This window comes from Arachis hypogaea, chromosome 6, assembly GCF_003086295.3.
Source record: "Arachis hypogaea cultivar Tifrunner chromosome 6, arahy.Tifrunner.gnm2.J5K5, whole genome shotgun sequence".
In the NCBI taxonomy this organism is placed as follows: Eukaryota; Viridiplantae; Streptophyta; class Magnoliopsida; order Fabales; family Fabaceae; genus Arachis; species Arachis hypogaea.
The window spans coordinates 46,594,804-46,612,045 of NC_092041.1; the positions used below are offsets into that span (position 1 = coordinate 46,594,804).

General features: G+C 40.0%; 1 non-coding gene across 1 annotated transcript; it reads right to left on the reverse strand.

Moving 5' to 3' along the window:
• Window positions 1-5,897: 5,897 nt before the first annotated feature.
• LOC112699795 (small nucleolar RNA R71) lies at window positions 5,898-6,001 on the reverse strand. Its single transcript, XR_003152733.1, has one exon. It is a non-coding gene; the product is annotated as a small nucleolar RNA R71 (small nucleolar RNA).
• Between the last annotated feature and the right edge of the window lie 11,241 nt (window positions 6,002-17,242).

Here is a 17,242-nt window from a genome sequence, read left to right on the forward strand (position 1 = left end):
AATTACAGAAAAACACACAACTCATAGTAAAGTCCAGAAATGTGAATTTAACATAAAAACTAGTGAAAACATCCCTAAAAGTAGCTTGAACTTACTAAAAACTACCTAAAAACAATGCCAAAAAGCGTATAAATTATCCGCTCATCACAACACCAAACTTAAATTGTTGCTTGTCGCCAAGCAACTGAAAATCAATTAGGATAAAAAGAAGAGAATATACTATAAATTCCAAAATATCAATGAATATTAATTCTAATTAGATGAGCGGGACTTGTAGATTTTTGCTTCTGAACAGTTTTGGCATCTCCTTTTTCCTTTGAAGTTCAGAATGATTGGCTTCTCTAGGAACTTAGAATTTCGGATAGTGTTATTGATTCTCCTAGTTAAGTATGTTGATTCTTGAACACAGCTACTTATGAGTCTTGGCCGTGGCCCTAAGCACTTTGTTTTCCAGTATTACCACCGGATACATAAATGCCACAGACACATGACTGGGTGAACCTTTTCAGATTGTGACTCAGCTTTGCTAGAGTCCCCAGTTAGAGGTGTCAAGAGCTCTTAAGCACACTCTTTTTGCTTTGGATCACGACTTTAACCACTCAGTCTCAAGCTTTTCACTTGGACCTTCATGACACAAGCACATGGTTAGGGACAGCTTGATTTAGCCGCTTAGGCCTGGATTTTATTTCCTTGGGCCCTCCTATCCATTGATGCTCAAAGCCTTGGATCCTTTTCACCATTGCCTTTTGGTTTTAAGGGCTATTGGCTTTTTCTGCTTGCTTTTTCTTTTTCTTTCTAATTTTTTTTTGCCAAATTTTTTTCCTTTTTTTTTCACAAGCTTTTGCTTTTTCACTGCTTTTTCCTGCTTCAAGAATCAATCTCATGATTTTTCAGATCATCAATAACATTTCTCTTTGTTCATCATTCTTTCAAGAACCAATAATTTTAACATTCATAAACAACAAGATCAAAAATATGTACTGTTCAAGCATTCATTCAGAAAGCAAAAAGTATTGTCACCACATCAATATAATTAAACTAAATTCAAGGATAAATTTGAAATTCATGTACTTCTTGTTCTTTTAAATTAAAAACATTTTTCATTTAAGAGAGTTGAAGGATTAATGGGATTATTCATAACTTTAAGACATAGTTACTAAACATTAATGATCATGAAGTAGAGACACAAAACATAAATGAACACAACATAAAAACCGAAAAGCAGAAAGAAATAAGAACAAGGAATGAATCCACCTTAGTGGCGTCTTCTTCTTGAAGGACCAACAATGTCCTTAAGCTCTTCTATGTCCCTTCCTTGCTTTTGTTGTTCCTCCCTCATTGCTTTTTGATCTTCTCTTATTTCATGGAGAATGATGGATTGCTCATGATGTTCCACCCTTAATTGTTCCACATTGTGGCTCAAATCTTCTAAGGAAGTGTTGAGTTTTTCCCAATAGTTGTTGGGAGGAAAGTGCATCCCTTGAGGCATCTCAGGGATTTCTTGATGATGAGCTTCCTCATGCATCTCTTGAGATCCGTGGAGGGTTTCTCTTGCTTGCTCCATCCTCTTCTTGGTGATGGGCTTATCCTCTTCAATGGGGATGTCTCCTTCTATGATAACTCCAGCTGAGTAACATAGATGGCAAATAAGGTGAGGAAAAGCTAGCCTTGCCATGGTGGAGGTCTTTTCGGCTATTTTGTAGATTTTATTGGAGATGACTTCATGAACTTCTACTTCCTCTCCAATCATGATACTATGAATCATGATAGCCCGATCCACAGTAACTTCAGATCGGTTGCTAGTGGGAATATGGAGCATTGAATGAACTCCAACCATCCTCTAGCCACAGGCTTGAGGTCCAGTCTTCTTAGTTGAACTGGCTTGCCTTTGGAGTCTCTTTTCCATTGAGCTCCTTCCACGCATATGTCCATAAGGACTTGGTCCAACCTTTGATTAAAGTTGACCCTTCTAGTGTAGGGGCGTACATCTTCTTGCATCATGGGCAAGTGGAACGCTGATGAGCGGATAATTTATACGCTTTTTGACATTGTTTTTATATAGTTTTTAGTAAGTTTAAGCTACTTTTAGGGATGTTTTCATTAGTTTTTATGTTAAATTCACATTTCTGGACTTTACTATGAGTTTGTGTGTTTTTCTGTGATTTCAGGTAAATTCTGGCTGAAATTGAGGGATTTGAACAAAACTCTGAAGAAGGCTGACAAAAGGACTGCTGATGCTGTTGGAATCTGACCTCCCTGCACTCGAAATGGATTTTCTGGAGCTACAGAACTCCAATTAGCGCGCTCTCAACGGCGTTGGAAAGTAGACATCCAGGGCTTTCCAGCAATATATAATAGTCCATACTTTATTCGAAGAATGACGACGTAACTTGGCGTTGAACGCCAAGTTCATGCTGCTGTCTGGAGTTAAACGCCAGAAAAACGTCATGATCCGGAGTTGAACGCCCAAAACACGTCAAAACTCGGAGTTCAACTCCAAGAGAAGCCTCAGCTCGTGGATTGATCAAGCTCAGCCCAAGCATACGCCAAGTGGGCCCCGGAAGTGGATTTATGCATCAATTACTTACTCATGTAAACCCTAGTAGCTAGTCTAGTATATATAGGACATTTAACTATTGTATTAGACATCTTTGGTCTCAGTTTTGTTTTATTCTTCATCCTAAGAGGCTATTGATCACGTTTTAGGGGGCTGGCCATTCGGCCATGCCTGAACCTTTCACTTATGTATCTTCAACGGTGGAGTTTCTGCACACCATAGATTAAGGGTGTGGAGCTCTGCTGTACCTCAAGTATTAATGCAATTCTATTTTCTTTTATTCAAATCTCTCTTATTCTTATTCCAAGATATTCATTCGTACCCAAGAACATGATGAATGTGATGATAAGTAACCCTCATTATCATTCTCACTCATGAACGCACGTGATTGACAACCACTTCCGTTCTACATGCAACAGAGCTTGAATGCGTATCTCTTAGATTCCCCAACAGAATCTTTGTGGTATAAGCTAGATAGATGGCGGCATTTATGAGGATTCGGAAAGTCTCACCTTGTCTGTGGTATTCCGAGTAGGATCTTGGGAATCCGGAAAGTCTAACCTTGTCTGTGGTATTCCGAGTAGGATTCCAGTAATGAATGAGTGTGACGTGCTTCAAACTTGCAAGTGCTGGGCGTTAGTGACAGACGCAAAAGAATCAAGGAATTCTATTCCAGTAGGAGCGGGAACCAACCAGTGATTAGCCGTACTGTGATAGAGTGCGTGAGCATTAGTTTTCACTGCGAGGATGGGATGTAGCCATCAATCATGGGTGATGCCTCCAGACGATTAGCCGTACGAGTGACAGCCGCATAGGATCATTTTCCCGAGAGGATTGAAAGTAGCCACAGCTGATGGTGAACCCCTATACAAAGCTTGCCATGGAAAGGAGTAAGAAGGATTGAGTAGAAGCAGTAGGAGAGCAGGCGTCCTTGAGCCATACAGCATCTCCATTCGCTTACCTGAAATTCCCACCAATGAATCTGCATAAGTCTTCTATCCTTTTTATAATCTATTCTCTTATTTCTATTTTCGAAACCCATAAACCAATTTAATCTGCCTAACTGAGATTTACAAGGTGACCATAGCTTGCTTCATACCAACAATCTCTGTGGGATCGACCCTTACTCACGTAAGGTTTATTACTTGGACGACCCAGTACACTTGCTGGTTAGTTGAACGGAGTTGTGATAACAACTGGTGCCACAATAATGATTTCATACAACTTAAAGAACAGTGATCACAATTTCGTCCACCAAGTTTTTGGCGCCGTTGCCGGGGATTGTTCGAGTATGGACAACTGACGGTTCATCTTGTTGCTCAGATTAGGTAATTTTCTTTTCAAAAATCTTTTTCAAAAAATTTTTTCTTTTATATTTCGTTTTTCCAAAAAGTATTTTCGAAAAAAATTAATAAAAATACAAAAAAAATCATAAAATCATAAAAATCAAAAATATTTTGTGTTCTTGTTTGAGTCTTGTGTTAATTTTTAAAGTTTGGTGTCAATTGCATGCTTTAAAAATTTTTTCTTGCATTTTTCGAAAATCCCATGCATTCATAGTGTTCTTCATGATCTTCAAGTTGTTCTTGACAAGACTTCTTGTTTGATCTTGATGATTTCTTGTTTTGTGTTGTTTGTTGTTTTTCATGTGCATTTTTGCATTCATATTTTCCATGCATTAAAAATTTCTAAGTTTGGTGTCTTGCATGTTTTCTTTGCATAAAAAATTTTTCAAAATTATGTTCTTGATGTTCATCATGATCTTCAAAGTGTTCTTGGTGTTCATCTTGACATTCATAGCATTCTTGCATGCATTCATTGTTTTGATCTAAAAATTTCATGCATTGAATATTCTTGTTGTTTTTCTCTTTCATAATTAAAAATTAAAAAAATTCAAAAAAAAAAATATCTTTTCCTTATTTCCCTCCAAAATTTCGAAATTTTGGGTTGACTTGGTCAAAAATTTTCAAAATTAGTTGTTTCTTACAAGTCAAGTCAAAATTTCAATTTTAAAAATCTTATCTTTTCAAAATCTTTTTCAAAAATCATATCTTTTTCCTTTTTTTTTATTATTTTCGAAAATTTTAAAAATTAATTTTCAAAAAAAAAAAATCTTTTTCTTATCTTTTATATCATATTTTCTAAAACTAGCTAACAATTAATGTGATTGGTTCAAAAATTTGAAGTTTGTTACTTTCTTGTTAAGAAAGGTTCAATCTTTAAATTCTAGAATCTTATCTTGTAGTTTCTTGTTAGTTAAGTAATTTTTAAAATTAAATCTTTTTCAAATATCTTTTTCAAATATATCTTTTTATCTTTTATCTTATCTTTTTCAAAAATTTTATCTTTTTCAAAATTTGATTTCGAAATATCTTATCTAACTTCTTATTTTCTTATCTTTTTTTAAAATTTGATTTCAAATCTTTTTCAATCAACTAACTAACTTTTTGTTTGTTTCTTATCTTTTTCAAAACCACCTAACTACTTTTCCCTCTCTAATTTTCGAAAATTCTCCCTCTCTTTTTCAAAAATTCTTTTTGTTTTAAATTTTAATTTTAATTATATTTTATTTTCGAAAATCACCAACTCTTTTTCAAAAAATTATTTTCGAAATTTCTCTTCTCTTTTCTTCTTCTATTTAATTAATTAATTACTAACACTTCTCTTCACCTCTCTTCATCCACAAATCCGAATCTCCCTCTTCATTCTTCTACCTCTTTCTTCTTCTACTAACATAAAGGAATCTCTATACTGTGACATAGAGGATTCCTCTTTCTTTTCTTGTTTTCTTCTCTTTCATATGAGCAGGAACAGGGAAAAAGGCACTCTTGTTGAAGTTGATCCAGAACCTGAAAGGACTCTGAAGAGAAAATTAAGAGAAGCTAAATTACAACAACCCAGAAATAACCTTTCAGAAATTTTCGAATAAGAGAAGGAGATGGCAGCCGAAAATAATAATAATAATAATGCAAGGAGAATGCTTGGTGACTTCACAAAGCCAACGTCCAAGTTTGATGGAAGAAGCATCTCCATTCCTGCCATTGGAGCCAATAACTTTGAGCTTAAGCCTCAACTAGTTGCATTAATGCAACAAAACTGCAAGTTTTAAGGACTTCCATCTGAAGATCCTTATCAGTTTTTAACTGAGTTCTTGCAGATCTGTGAGACTGTAAAGACGAATGGAGTTGATCCTGAAGTCTACAGACTCATGCTTTTCCCTTTTGCTGTAAGAGACAGAGCTAGAATATGGTTGGATTCACAACCTAAGGATAGCCTGGACTCCTGGGATAAGCTGGTCACTGCCTTCTTGGATAAATTCTTTCCTCCTCAAAAGCTGAGCAAGCTGAGAGTGGATGTTCAAACCTTCAAACAAAAAGATGGTGAATCCTTCTATGAAGCTTGGGAGAGATACAAGCAGCTGACCAAAAGATGTCCATCTGACATGTTTTCAGAATGGACCCTATTAGATATATTCTATTATGGTCTCTCTGAATTTTCGAAAATGTCATTGGACCATTCTGCAGGTGGATCTATTCACCTGAAGAAAACGCCTGAAGAGGCTCAAGAACTCATTGACATGGTTGCAAACAACCAGTTCATGTATACCTCTGAGAGGAATTCCGTGAATAATGGGATACCTCAAAAGAAAGGAGTTCTTGAAATTGATACTCTGAATGCCATATTGGCTCAGAACAAGGTGTTGACTCAACAGGTTAACATGATCTCTCAAAATCTGAATGGACTGCAACATGCATCCAACAGCACTAGAGAGGCAGCTTCTGAAGAAGCTTATGATCCTGAAAACCCTGCCATGGCAGAGGTTAATTACATGGGTGAACCTTATGGAAACACCTATAACCCATCATGGAGAAATCATCCAAATTTCTCTTGGAAGGATCAACAGAAGCCTCAACAAGGCTTTAACAATGGTGGACGCAATAGGCTGAACAATAGTAAGCCATATCCATCATCTTCTCAGCAACAGACAGAGAACTCTGAACAAAACACTTCTAATTTAGCAAATATAGTCTCTGATCTGTCAAAGGCCACTTTCAGTTTCATGAATGAAACAAGATCCTCCATTTGAAATCTGGAGGCACAAGTGGGCCAGCTGAGTAAGAAAGTTATTGAAACTCCTCCCAGTACTCTCCAAGCAATACAGAAGAAAATCCAAAAGGAGAGTGCAAGGCCATTGATTTAATCAAAGTGGCCGAATGCATAGAGGAGGAGGAGGACGAAAATCCTAGTGAGAAAGACCTCATGGGACGTCCTTCAAGCAAGAAGGAGTTTCCTATTAAGGATCCAGAGGAATCTGAGGCTCATCTAGAGACCATAGAGATTCCATTGAATCTCCTTCTGCCATTCATGAGCTCTGAAGACTATTCTTCCTTTGAAGAGAATGAAGATGTGACTGGAGAGCAAGTTGCTCAATACTTAGGAGCTATCATGAAGCTGAATGCCAAGTTGTTTGGTAATGAGACTTGGGAAAGTGAACCTCCCTTGCTCATTAGTGAACTAGATACTTGGATTCAGAAAACTCTACCTCAAAAGAAACAAGATCCTGGCAAGTTCTTAATACCTTGCACCATAGGCACCATGAGCTTTGAAAAGGCTCTATGTGATCTAGGGTCAGGGATAAATCTTATGCCACTCTCTGTAATGGAGAAGCTGGGAATCATTGAGGTACAACCTGCCTTGTTCTCATTACAACTGGCAGATAAGTCATTGAGACAAGCTTATGGAACAGTAGAGGACGTGTTAGTAAAGGTTGAAGGCCTTTACATCCCTGCTGATTTCATAATCCTAGACATTAGGAAGGAAGATGATGAATGCATCATCCTAGGAAGACCTTTCCTAGCCACAGCAGGAGCTGTGATAGATGTCAACAGAGGAGAATTAGTCCTTCAATTGAATGGGGACTACCTTGTGTTTAAGGCACATGGGCATCCCTCTGTGACAAAAGAGAGTAAGTGATACGTAAAAATTAATATTTACGTATAACCGGCAAGTATACCGGGTCGTATCAAGTAATAAAACTCACAAAGAGTGAGGTCGATCCCACGGAGATTGGTAGATTAAGCAACTTTAGTTAATTGGTAAATTTAGTCAAGCAAACATAATTTTGATTTCATGAGCATTTTGATTTTTGAACATAATTATAGAAAATTAAATGGCAAAGAATGTAAAGAACTAGGAGATAGAAATAAAGTGCAAGTAAATGACGGAAACTTAAAGTGCAAGAAACTTAAATGACATCAAAGATAAATTGCAAGGAATTAAAGGTTGCAGAAATTTAAAGAACATAAGAGTAAATGGCAAGAAGTAAATGAACAGAATGTAAATAACAAGAGTAGTAAATAGACAGAATGTAGAAGGGGATTGGGAAATGGGTAATCAAATAACTAGAAGCAAAAGAAATGAGAATTAATGATAGAGAGGATCATTAGGGATTAGAGATGTTAGTTTTCATGAATTGATGTTAGTCAAATCCTTCTCAATCATGGGTATAGATCCATGGCAAATGGGTGATTGAATCCCAATCTCTTGGTGATTCAATCTCTCTCAACATAGCCAATTGCCACTCTCGTGATCTAATTGTTCATGAGAAGAGATGAAGCTCAATTTTAAGCCAGCCACACAATGTCCAAAATCTCAACCAAGGAGAGTTACATCTCACATACTAACCAAGGTATATTGATTGAGGAAATCATGAAAGGTTGAACTCTAAACTGAATTATGTGGCTCATTCATCAAATTCACCACATAATTCATATAGATTAACCCCTCTCTCGATGGTGGTTGAATCTTTGAAGAACAAGAGTTCCCTCTTTAGATCAACCACTAAAATTGAGAAAGAGAAGATGGTTCACCAATTCATTCCAACCAACAGAGCTCCTCCCCCTAATGAAAGTGGGGTTTAGTGAATCATAGCTCCAATCTCAACAACAAATGCCATTAACAAAAATTAAACTAAGTGTAGAGGAAGATGATGAAGAAGAAGAAGAGTGCTTAAAGCTTAAAGAAAATGAAGAAGAGAAGTTCCAAGATGAACCAAAATTAGCTCTCTCCGTCCTCTCCCGGAAGTACCAAAAGAGTTTTCAAATACAAGTGCTAAAAAGTGTAAAAATGACTAAGTGTAAAAAGTAAAGTAAAAGTGTAAAAAGTCCAAAAAGTCCCCCACAAGTACATCAATCTCTTCTATTTATACTACTCCTAAAACTCCTCAGAGATCTTCAATTTGGGTTAGCAATGTGGGCTTTCTCATTGTTGAATTCTTGGCTCAATTGGAAGTGTTGCTAGACTTGGAATGGAAGAGTTCATTCATCATGTTTCTGGCCCATTGGCTTGGCGTTATTGGCACTAACTCCAGGCCAAATGCACGTTGGCAACGTGCAAGACATTTTCCTGGTAGTGAAGTATGAGACTTGGGCGTTGCTAGCCCAAGTTGTTGCCAACAACTTGCTTTTCCTCTTCTTGGCTCTACTTTCATTCTAAATGTAGCCCAGAATTTGAGTTTCAACCTTCAGCCTCAATATGGACTATTATACATCATTGGAAAGCTCTTGATGTCTATTTTCTAATGCCACTGGAATCACTTCATTTGGACTTTCCTAGCTCAAGTTATGCTTCCTCAAAGAAGGTAAGGTCAAGCTGCCAATTTGTTGCCAAGTTGTTGCCAAAAACGCACCTTAAACCCCAAGTTGGCAACGTGCTCGTGCCTAGCCTCCCAAGGCAGGGGCTTGGGACTGGCGTTGTTGCAAAACACGCCCCCTATCCAGCACGTTGGCAACGTGCTCGAGCCACACTCCAAGGCTAGTCTCTAGCCTCCTTGAATTTCACTTCATGTTCTTGTTTTTAGGGCCTAAAGATGACTCTGGTTTGGCTTCAATTTTTGTGCTCCACCATAGACTATTATATATGGTTGGAAAGCTCTGAATGTCAGCTTTCCAATGCAACTGGAAGCACTCAATTTGGATCTTTGTAGCTCAAGATATCTTCCATTGAAGAGAACATGGTCAGGCTGCCTTGTTGGAGTTGTTGTGAATAACGCCCATACATTTCAAGTTAGCAACGTGCACCACAATTTCCTGGCGTTGTTGTGAATAACTCCTTCTCTTTAGCACGTTGGCAACGTGCTCGAGCCTTTCTCAAGGCTCCATGCTTGCTTCCTGGCGTTGGCAACGTGCATGGCAAGGCCAATGGGCGTTGGCAACGTGCATGGCATGCTTGTGGGCGTTAGCAACTTGGTTGGCAAGGCTTGGGGGCGTTGGCAACGTGAATGGTGAGGCTTGTGGACGTTAGCAACTTGGTTGGCAAGGCTTGGCGTTGGCAACTTGATTTTGGCGTTGGCAACGTGAATGGTGCTGCCATTGGGCGTTGGCAACCTGGTTGGTGCGCCATTGGGCGTTGGCAACCTGGTTGGTGCTGTCATTGGGCGTTGGCAACCTGGTTGGTGCGCCATTGGGCGTTGGCAACCTGGTTGGCACCAAGACTTGGTGCCTAGCCAAGCAACCATTCCTGGCGTTGTTGCCAAACACTCCAATGCTTCCTAGCTTCAACAACGTGCTCGAGCTCCTCTTTGGTGCCAAAATTGCTTGTGTGTGGCGTTGGCAACGCCCTCCTCAAGTTGGCAACGTGCTTCACTTCATCCAGGGCCAAGCTTTGTGTGTGTGGCGTTGGCAACGCCCTCCTCAAGTTGGCAACGTGCTTCACTTCATCCAGGGCCAAACTTTGTGTGTGTGGCGTTGCCTTCAACAACGCCCATAGTTCTTGGCGTTGGCAACGCCCTCGACACTCCTCCAGGGCCAAGTTCCTTGCTTGTGTGGGCGTTGGCAACTTGGTTCTAGAGTTGGCAACGCCAGCTCTTCCTCCAGGGCCAAGTTCTTTGTGTGTGGGCGTTGGCAACTTGGTCCTAGAGTTGGCAACGCCAGCTTTGCTCCTTGGTTGCCTGGCGTTGTCCATGAAAACGCCCTTCATCCTCCAAGTTGGCAACGCCAACTCCTCTTCCTGGCGTTGCCAAGAACAACGCCCCTTATATCCAAGTTGGCAACGCCAACTTCTTGCCCAGCTTGCATCATTCTTGCTTCCATGCTTCCTTGTTTCATCACCTATCATCAACAAGGGAAATAGCTTCAAAGTCTTGCCAATTCATGCAATAAATTTCATGAGATTCATTCATACTCATTCATATATGCATTCCTTAAAACATTTGCATGAATTTGGCTAGAATTAACATGTTCCTTGATATCATCATGTATGGAAACAAAACTCATAAAAGGACTTGTTTATTTAGAGAAAATGAGTGAAATTAAACTAAAACTAACTAAGCCAACTAACTAATAAAGCAAATATGCACTTGCATCAGTAAGCAGGAAGAGCTTCTCTCAGTTCAGAGTCAAGAAGAGCCCACACAGTCAAACTCTAAGTTTGGTGTTGTGAAGCCACAACCAAACTCTAAGTTTGGTGTTAAGACCCCATATCCAAACTCTAAGTTTGGTGTTGGGACTACACACTAAAATTGACCTGATCACCTTGTGGCTCCATGAGAGCCACTGTCAAGCTATTGACATTAAAGAAGCGCTTGTTGGGAGGCAACCCAATTTTATTTATCTAATTTTATTTTATTTTGTTTCTTTGTTATTTTTGTGTTTAATTAGGTACATGATCATGAGGAGTCACGAAAAAAATCAAAAAAATTAAAAACAGAGTCAAAAACAGAAGAAAAAATTTTTCACCCTGGAGGTAGCGCAGACTGGCGTTCAACGCCAGTAAGGTGCATCTGGCCGGCGTTCAACGCCAGAACAGAGCACCATTCTGGCGCTGAACGCCAGAAACAAGCAACAACCTGGCGTTAAACGCCAGGAAGGTGCACAGAGAGGACAAACTGGCGCTGAACGCCAGAAACAAGCATGAAACTGGCGTTCAACGCCAGAAACATGCATTACATGGGCGTTTAACGCCCAGAACGTGCACCAATGGGCGTTTGAACGCCAGAATGATGCATGAAGGCATTTTACATGCCTATAGGGTGAAGGAATGGTATTTCTTTTCACCTCAGGATCTGTGGGCCCCACAGGATCCCCACCTCAGGATCTGTGGACCCCACAGGATCCTCACCTACCATATTCCCACCTCACCTCTTAATCCTATTTTTGTGATTTGTATTCCCCATGTCACAAAACCCAATACTCCTCACCAATCACCTCAATTCCTCTTCCCAATTACCCCATTCACCATTCACATCAACCTCCTCTTCCCCATAAACCCCACCTACCTTCATAACATTCAAATTCATTTTCCCACCCATTCCCACCCAAATTGGCCGAACCTATACCCTCCCCTCTCCCTATAAATACCCTTCCACTCTTCTTCATTTTCACACATCACAAACCCACATTCTCCCACATAGCCGACCAACTATTCTCCCTCTCTTCCCTATTCTCTTCTTCTTCTTCTACTTTTCTTTTCTTTCTTGCTCGAGGGCGAGCAAAATTTTAAGTTTGGTGTGGTAAAAGCATAAGCTTTTTGTTTTTCCATTACCATCAATGGCACCTAAGGCCGGAGTATCCTCTAGAAAAGGGAAAGGGAAGACAAAAGCTTCCACCTCCGAGTCATGGGAGAAGGAGAGATTTATCTCCAAGAGCCATCAAGACCACTTCTATGATGTTGTGGCAAAGAAGAAGGTGATCCCCGAGGTCCCTTTCAAGCTCAAAAAGAATGAGTATCCGAAAATCCGACATGAAATCCAAAGAAGAGGTTGGGAAGTCTTAGCCAACCCCATGCAACAAGTCGGAATATTGATGGTTCAAGAGTTCTATGCCAATGCATGGATCACTAGAAACCATGATCAAAGTATGAACCCGAATCCAAAGAACTATATCACAATGGTTCGGGGAAAATACTTAGATTTTAGCCCGGAAAATGTGAGGTTGGCGTTTCACTTACCCATGATGCAAGGTGATGAACGCCCCTGCACAAGAAGGGTCAACTTTAATCAAAGGTTGGACCAAGTCCTTATGGACATATGTGTGGAAGGAGCTCAGTGGAGAATAGACTCCAAAGGCAAGCCAGTCCAACTAAGAAGACTGGATCTCAAGCCTGTGGCTAGAGGATGGTTGGAGTTCATCCAAAGATCCATCACTCCTACAAGCAACCGATCTGAAGTTACTGTGGATCGGGCCATCATGATCCATAGCATCATGATTGGAGAGGAAGTGGAAGTTCATGAGGTCATCTCCAATGAACTCTACAAAATAGCCGACAAGTCCTCACCTATGGCACGGCTAGCTTTCCCTCACCTTATATGCCATCTATGTTACTCAGCTGGAGTTATCATAGATGGAGATGTCTCCATTGAAGAAGACAAGCCCATCACCAAGAAAAGGATGGAGCAAACAAGAGAAGTTCCTCACGGCCCTCAAGAAGAACATGAGGAAGTTCATCATCAACAAATGCCTCAAGGAATGCACTTTCCTCCCAACAACTATTGGGAGCAACTCAATACCTCTTTAGAAGATTTGAGTCATAATGTTGAACAATTAAGGGTGGAACATCATGAACACTCCATCATTCTCCAAGAAATAAGAGAAGATCAAAGAGCAATGAGGGAGAAGCAACAAAGGCAAGGAAGGGACATAGAAGAGCTTAAGGACATTGTTGGTCCTTCAAGAAGAAGACGCCACTAAGAGGTGGATTCATTCCTTGTTCTTTATTTCTTTCTGTTTTCGGTTTTTAGTATTATGTTTATTTATGTTTTGTGTCTTTATTTCATGATCATTAGTATGTAACCATGCCTTAAAGCTATGAATAAAAATCCAGTAATCCTTCCCCTCTCTTAAAATGAAAAATGTTTTAATTCAAAAGAACAAGAAGTACATAAATTTTTGAATTCATCCTTGAATTTAATTTAATTATATTGATGTGGTGGCAATAATTTTTGTTTTCTGAATGAATGATTGAACAGTGCATATGTCTTTTGATATTGTTGTTTATGAGTGTTAAAATTGTTGGTTCTTGAAAGAATGATGAACAAAGAGAAATGTTATTGATGATCTGAAAAAAATCATGAAATTGATTCTTGAAGCAAGAAAAAGCAGTGAAAAAGCAAAAGCTTGTGAAAAAAAAATGGCGAAAAATTGAGAAAGAAAAAGAAGGAGCAGTAGAAAAAGCCAATAGCCCTTAAAACCAAAAGGCAAGGGTAAAAAGGATCCAAGGCTTTGAGCATCAATGGATAGGAGGGCCCAAGGAAATAAAATCCAGGCCTAAGCGGCTAAATCAAGCTGTCCCTAACCATGTGCTTGTGTCATGAAGGTCCAAGTGAAAAGCTTGAGACTAAGTGGATAAAGTCCTGATCCAATGCAAAAGAGTGTGCTTAAGAGCTCTGGACACCACTAACTGGGGACTCTAGCAAAGCTGAGTCACAATCTGAAAAGGTTCACCCAGTTATGTGTCTGTGGCATTGATGTATCCGGTGGTAATACTGGAAAACAAAGTGCTTAGGGCCACGGCCAAGACTCATAAGTAGCTGTGTTCAAGAATCAACATGCTTAACTAGGAAAGTCAATAACACTATCCGAAATTCTGAGTTCCCAGAGACGCCAATCACTCTGAACTTCAAAGGAAAAAGTGAGATGCCAAAACTATTCAGAAGCAAAAAGCTACAAGTCCCGCTCATCTAATTAAATTAATATTCATTGATATTCTGGCATTTATAGTATATTCTCTTCTTTTATCCTATTTGATTTTCAGTTGCTTGGGGACAAGCAACAATTTAAGTTTGGTGTTGTGATGAGCGGATAATTTATACGCTTTTTGGCATTGTTTTTATATAGTTTTTAGTAAGTTTAAGCTACTTTTAGGGATGTTTTCATTAGTTTTTATGTTAAATTCACATTTCTGGACTTTACTATGAGTTTTTGTGTTTTTCTGTAATTTCAGGTAAATTCTGGCTGAAATTGAGGGATTTGAACAAAACTCTGAAGAAGGCTGACAAAAGGACTGCTGATGCTGTTGGAATCTGACCTCCCTGCACTCGAAATGGATTTTCTGGAGCTACAGAACTCCAATTAGCGCGCTCTCAACGGCGTTAGAAAGTCGACATCCAGGGCTTTCCAGCAATATATAATAGTCCATACTTTATTCGAAGAATGACGACGTAACTTGGCGTTGAACGCCAAGTTCATGCTGCTGTCTGGAGTTAAACGCCAGAAAAACGTCATGATCCGGAGTTGAACGCCCAAAACACGTCAAAACTCGGAGTTCAACTCCAAGAGAAGCCTCAGCTCGTGGATTGATCAAGCTCAGCCCAAGCATACACCAAGTGGGCCCCGGAAGTGGATTTATGCATCAATTACTTACTCATGTAAACCCTAGTAGCTAGTCTAGTATATATAGGACATTTAACTATTGTATTAGACATCTTTGGTCTCAATTTTGTTTTATTCTTCATCCTAAGAGGCTATTGATCACGTTTTAGGGGGCTGGCCATTCGGCCATGCCTGAACCTTTCACTTATGTATCTTCAACGGTGGAGTTTTTGCACACCATAGATTAAGGGTGTGGAGCTCTGCTGTACCTCAAGTATTAATGCAATTCTATTTTCTTTTATTCAAATCTCTCTTATTCTTATTCCAAGATATTCATTCGTACCCAAGAACATGATGAATGTGATGATAAGTAACCCTCATTATCATTCTCACTCATGAACGCACGTGATTGACAACCACTTCCGTTCTACATGCAACAGAGCTTGAATGCGTATCTCTTAGATTCCCCAACAGAATCTTCGTGGTATAAGCTAGATAGATGGCAGCATTTATGAGGATCCGGAAAGTCTCACCTTGTCTGTGGTATTCCGAGTAGGATCCTGGGAATCTGGAAAGTCTAACCTTGTCTGTGGTATTCCGAGTAGGATTCCGGTAATGAATGACTGTGACGTGCTTCAAACTTGCAAGTGCTGGGCGTTAGTGACAGACGCAAAAGAATTAAGGGATTCTATTCCAGTAGGAGCGGGAGCCAACCAGTGATTAGCCGTACTGTGACAGAGTGCGTGAGCATTAGTTTTCACTGCGAGGATGGGATGTAGCCATCAATCATGGGTGATGCCTCCAGACGATTAGCCGTGCGAGTGACAGCCGCATAGGATCATTTTCCCGAGAGGATTGAAAGTAGCCACAGCTGATGGTGAACCCCTATACAAAGCTTGCCATGGAAAGGAGTAAGAAGGATTGAGTAGAAGCAGTAGGAGAGCAGGCGTCCTTGAGCCATACAGCATCTCCATTCGCTTATCTGAAATTCCCACCAATGAATCTGCATAAGTCTTCTATCCTTTTTATAATCTATTCTCTTATTTCTATTTTCGAAACCCATAAACCAATTTAATCTGCCTAACTGAGATTTACAAGGTGACCATAGCTTGCTTCATACCAACAATCTCTGTGGGATCGACCCTTACTCACGTAAGGTTTATTACTTGGACGACCCAGTACACTTGCTGGTTAGTTGAACGTAGTTGTGATAACAACTGGTGCCACAATAATGATTTCATACAACTTAAAGAACAGTGATCACAATTTCGTCCACCAAACGCCAACCTCACATTCTCCGGACTAAAATCTAAGTATTTCCCCCGAACCATTGTGAGATAATTCTTTGGACTCGGGTTCATACTTTGATCATGGTTCTTAGTGATCCATGCATTGGCATAGAATTCTTGAACCATTAAGATTCCGACTTGTTGCATGGGGTTGGTTAGGACTTCCCAACCTCTTCTTCGGATCTCATGTCGGATTTCCGGATACTCATTTTTCTTGAGCATGAAAGGGACCTCCGGGATCACCTTCTTCTTTGCCACAACATCATAGAAGTGGTCTTGATGGCTTTTGGAGATGAATCTTTCCATCTCCCATGACTCGGAGGTGGAAGCTTTTATCTTCCCTTTTCCTTTTCTAGAGGATTCTCCGGCCTTAGGTGCCATTGATGGTAATGGAAAACAAAAAAGGTTATGCTTTGACCACACCAAACTTAAAATATTGCTCGCCCTCGAGCAAGAGAAGAAAGAAGAGGAGAGGAAGAAGAAGAAATATGGAGGAGAGAGAGAGATGGTGTTTCGGCCAAGGTGTAGAAGAGGGGGTTTGTGTTGTGTGAAAATAAAGTAGAAGGGAAGGGTATATATAGGGAGGGGAGAGGGTGTAGTTTCGGTCATTTAGGGTGGGATTGGGTGGGAAAGTGTTTTTGAATTTTGAAGGTAGGTGGGGTTTATGGGGAAGAGTGGATGGATATGAGTGGTTAAGGAGGTAATTGGGAAGAGAGATTGAAGTTGTTGGGAAGTGTGATATGGGGAAGAGTGTTATAGGATTAGGAGGTAAGGTGGGAATATGTTAGGTGGGGATCCTGTGGGGTCCACAGTTCCTGAGATGATCCTGTGGGGTCCACAGATCCTGAGGTGTCAAGGAATTACATCCCTGCACCAATTAGGCATGTAAAATGCCTTTGCACACCATTATGGCGTTTAAACGCCAAGATGATGCACACTCTGGGCGTTCAACGCCCATGTGTAGCATGTTTCTGGCGTTGAACGCCAGTTCCATGCTTGTTACTGGCGTTCAGCGCCAGCTTTCCTCAAGGCACATTCCTGGCGTTCAAATGCCAGAATGTTGCTTATTTCTGGCGTTCAGCGCCAGATTC